This window comes from Macrobrachium rosenbergii, chromosome 42, assembly GCF_040412425.1.
Source record: "Macrobrachium rosenbergii isolate ZJJX-2024 chromosome 42, ASM4041242v1, whole genome shotgun sequence".
Classification (NCBI taxonomy): domain Eukaryota; kingdom Metazoa; phylum Arthropoda; class Malacostraca; order Decapoda; family Palaemonidae; genus Macrobrachium; species Macrobrachium rosenbergii.
In genome coordinates, this window is record NC_089782.1 from 25,998,013 (window position 1) to 26,003,121 (window position 5,109).

Here is a 5,109-nt window from a genome sequence, read left to right on the forward strand (position 1 = left end):
ATATATATATATATATATATATATATATATATATATATATATATATATATATATATATATATATATATATATGTGTGTGTGTGCAGGCGGCTTATGGATTCATATGTTTGCATGGGATTATGAGTGCATCATGCACAAAACATACACAAACGCAACAAAATCAGATAGCTGGAGAGACATCAAGGCCAAAGCGCACCTGATAAGGCAATTCACCTAAGCATCTCATTAGACTTCAGGTTTTTATGATTTTATCCTCCAATTTTCTCCTGCTATTTTACAGAAGTTCTCCCCAGGCAAGCAACGAAGACATTCCCCAGATGAGCCAGCTGGAACGTGTCGACCAGACTTCCGTCGGGAAATGTTTCTCTAATTTCATCCTCAGTGCACTGCTTGACTTGGTTTTCTGCTCTCTCTCTCTCTCTCTCTCTCTCTTGTCTTCCCAGTCTTTGTTCGCCTTTCTTTGTTGTCATCTTCTTCTTTCTCTCTCTCTCCCATTTTTTTTATTTCACTCCTTCATCATACTTCCCTCTTCCTACTGAACTTGTCATCAGGTCGCTAGCTGTCAGAATGTTTGTCAAATACAGCACTGTACGCCTTTCATCCTAGGAACTTGTAATCAAGTGGGATAATGATTCAAAATAACTTTTGATTTCTGTGGCCCGTGGGAAAAGGGTACACACTCATTAGACGCCATCATTTTAGCCTAATGTATACCTTTACGTCTTGTCTACAAAGAACGATTTGTTAACCTCCCAAATAAAGACAACGACAAAGAAAATACTGTTAATGGTAGACCCGGATGTCAAAGCGGATGTAGTATATTCAGGTACTTGTCTTTGAAGATGTCATTTCTTTATCTGAAGATATACCACAAGAGAGAGAGAGAGAGAGAGAGAGAGAGAGAGAGAGAATTCTTCATTTATTGGCTCTGAGACAATGCCAGAGATTGGTTTGCCAAGTATTATTTCATGCCTCCGATCTACCGTCCTGGGTCATCTAGTAATTGACTTGCTTGTTAAAAGGCTGCTCACGTTCCTCTTCGCACATAAAGATTTATTACGTTCGTCGTTATAGTTGGAACAATTTTAAAACTCCAATGAATTATGATTATGCAAATTTTCAGGGCCTACACTGAATTATTCTTGTTCACTGGTTGGAAATATATATGAATAGAACTTAAATTATCATTTTCTGGTTACGGCTTTTCGACGTGGAATGGAATGTACGCCACTGCCTTCAGTAGTAGCGCCGTGTCCAGTTACTACAGGTTTGTTACCCTAAGCTGAAGGTTGTTTTAAGGGGAAATTCTTAGTTTGGGTTGGTAATCTCTCTCGCTCTCTCTCTCTCTCTCCAATTATCGATCTATCTATTTCTCTCTTGTTCGTCAGATACTACAGGTTTGCTGTCTTTTGGGGCAAATATTTTTCAGGGAAAATTCTCCAGTGGTGATATTACATTTCTACAATGATAAAAATGAACTTCATTCACAAAAAGATGTTATTTCACTGCAGGGAAACACTAATTTATAAATATGACTAATTTAAACTCATATCACTGCCATAGAGAAAGTACCAAGAATTGTACAGATTTAACTTCATGTTATTTTCTGGTATGAGTTTTGCTTCTAATTCTAATCCCCAGCTACCCATTATCTGGAGGAGGCGTCGCCGAATTCGCTGTCCAGTTGACGAATTCGGCTTTCAGCCAGAAACCCACTTTATGATCCACCATCCTCTCGACTCACGCCCTAAAGCAGATTCAATTGCCAGAGGGGCTGCGCGTTCGAGAGACTCGCTAATGTTCAGATTGCGTCAATTTGGGCAGAAAAAATGATAGCATTAGATGTAAACATGAAAAAGACGAAGAAGAGAAAAATGAAGTGTGAGCATAGTTTCAAAGTGGGTAAAACTGATGATAAAAGAAATCGAAAGGAATTATTAAAATTGTGATAAGAGAAAAAAAATAGCACCATTTCAGCTGAAGGTGAAAACGGCGAGGAGAAAAAATAAATAAGGAAAAAATGAGAAAACAGAAAATCTGTTGTCAAAATTGCATGGATATTCTTAGTAATTTATACTCAAGACATACATACAACATTAAAGTATTAATAATAATAAGTTTTTTGTGCTTAAACAAAGTGTAACATTTTCCCAATAGAGCCATTTCTACTAGCACAAGAAATTTAATAATTTACCAAAAAATTACATAAACTGACGTCAATCGAGTTCCCGTTAAATGAATTTATCAGTGACCCAGGTTCTGCTCTGTGACACACGACCCAGTTGGGCAACCTGTGTGCCCATTCTCATTTGGGCATCTGGGCCTCTTATTTCTACCAGACGTGACTGGGCTAATAAGTAACGACACATCCATTACTCTCAGAAAAGTAAAGAAGGCGGCCAAAGTGTATTGTACCTTTGGGTTATCTTCAGTTCAGTGTACATCACGGAAATCTACTCCCTTTCCATTTCGTTTCATTTCCTCTCAGAGGTTTTAAGTATGAAATCGTGTTGGAAGTATTTTTCGAATGTCTTACCCCCATATTGGTTTACATTACAAAAATCTGTATCTTTTTTATTTCTTTTTTTTTTTTTGAGTTGAAGGATGTTGTAAAGATTCCTTGGTCACGAATTTCAACTCTGATAAGATAAGGGGAGACATTTTTTCAAATGGCTTATGTCCTATTGATTTATATTTTGGAAATTTCTGTTTCCCATTTAATTTTTTTTTGTTGCAAAGTTTTATAATAATTCCTTTAGAAGGGATTTCAAGTCTTGATGCATGTCAGTAAATATATATCGAATGGGTTACCTACATCTGTGCTTATAGTACGGAAATTTCTATTTTCATTTCAATTTATTATTTTTTTTTAAGTTGAAAAGTCTTAAAAGCTCCCGTTTTCTGGAATCTTAAGTCTTAAAACATGTTAGAAGGTATCGTTTCGAATATTTCTAAACAGGATTCTGTTTTTTTAATCAAGTTTTTCATAATTTGTTGTATCGCCGGGAAGTTTCAACCTAACCACTTGTGGAGTGAAGCCGGGGGGGAGGGGGGGGAGGTGTTCAGCCCAGCTCCAAGTCGGTCCCAAACCCGGATAAATAGGCAGGGTTGGAGTCAGGAAGGGCATCCGTCCGTAAACGATCTGCCAAAACCAAATATGAAATGTGCCACTCCAGAGAGAAATAGCTGGAAGAGACTCATTAAAAAAAAGCGACCCCGAATATCGGTTAAGCTAAGATGATGATGAAGAAATACTAATGAGCGTCCTAATTGTTTTAACGAAAGTACCAATCCTCCCAGTTTGCCCTAATGAATACGTAATTTACAGATTTTGGTGTGTGTATATTTTACAGTGACTCTTTGTGTATCTTTGGCAGTTTCTCAGTGAATATGCAATTTTTAACTACATTTTCCCATGAATCCACCTAATATCATTTTGCTTCCAATTCAATTTCAAGAAGACTGAAAAATTCTCGAGTTCACAAGACATTATTAAAAAGATACAAAACTCCCGTTCATGTCATCCTACCATTATAAGAATGAACAGTCCTCCTTGGGAGCGTACAGGATATTGCCTAACACATATAAACATTTGGTGTTCATAATACCATCATATGACTCAGTAATTGCGGCACGGGAGCGAGGGAAATCCTTTTTCCTCTGACCTCACTTTCCCGGGAGCAGGAATAACCTGTTGTCCCTTTTAACCTTGGCGTCATCCCCAAGGAATCCGTCAGCATTGGAGGGTCAGTTTTTCCGTGAGAAATCGTATATCGAAAACGAGTTAATGAAGGACCTGACGTTAAGTGGCAAGCAATGTTGGGAGGGAGGGAGGCGATTAGGAAATTAACGAAGGTACGCCGTAATTAGAAATCTGGTATTTTATTTTTACAGATTTTTTCTCGTCTTTATTGGTTGTTTTCAGGATAGATATGGTAGACAATTATAACTGGGACGAAATAATGAATGCCTTTGATGAATAATAATGATCTTTGGTTTTTACCATTTCCACCATCCATTTTTGGCCAGATCGTCTCAATGAATTAAGTTACCATTCATTAGAAACCTTGGTTTCTTTGCTCACGGACATTTGCGAGCTTTGTTATTCAGCAATCGGTTGCCTTAAAGGGACACTCACATTATATCATTACGATACTCGTCTCGAAGTACTGAACGGATTTTCCAGCGCTGGGGTTGGTAATCAATACTGTCGTCATGGCAATCTACAGAAATCAATCAGTCGATCATTTTTCTTCTAGGCATCGTACTGAATCAAATAGTCATTAAAAAAGGTATATACGGATGAAAATGAAATTTAAAAATCTATCAGTAACTCTAAGAAAAACCTCATGTATTATAAAACTGAAACTTCCTTTTGGAAACAATTAAGTATAAACGCATATAGGCTGTGCATGCATAAATAAGTTCAGTGTAACATTTTGCGTGAAAATTGTTCCCTGTCAGTTCTCGAAATAAAAAAAAAAAACCGTGGTATTACAGTAATTTTAATAAGTCTGGTTTCCTTTTATGAAATATATCCCATTGCGAAATACTTATGTGTATGTGTTTGTTATATGTGTATTTGTATCCGTATGCCCGCAGATTTCTATATTACGGTATAAGCGCATGAAAGCAAAGTCATTCAGAACTCATGACGAAGTATTTTATGAAATTAACGATGATATTAAAAACAACGCAAGATTGCCCGTTTATGCAAGTCTGTCAGTGATCAAACTTATGTCCTTATTTATATCACACGCATTACCTGTCATTCGTAGACGTAAATTGGACAAGTTTCAAGAACCAATTACATTTGCTTATACTGTACACCATGAAGCAGAATGCAAAAGAAATGATTAATTTTAAGGTAGTATTATTATGTGTAATCATTTCACAGAAAACAGGTACATGTAAAATTGATTCCATGAGGATGTCGGAAACTTTATGCTAATTTGCCAAACACACTGAGAGAGAGAGAGAGAGAGAGAGAGAGAGAGAGAGAGAGAGAGAGAGAGAGAGAGAGAGATGATGAGAAAATACGATATGAAAATTTTCAAATCTTAGTAAAAAAAAAGTTGTTGATACAAAAAGAAATAGACAGAGCCACTA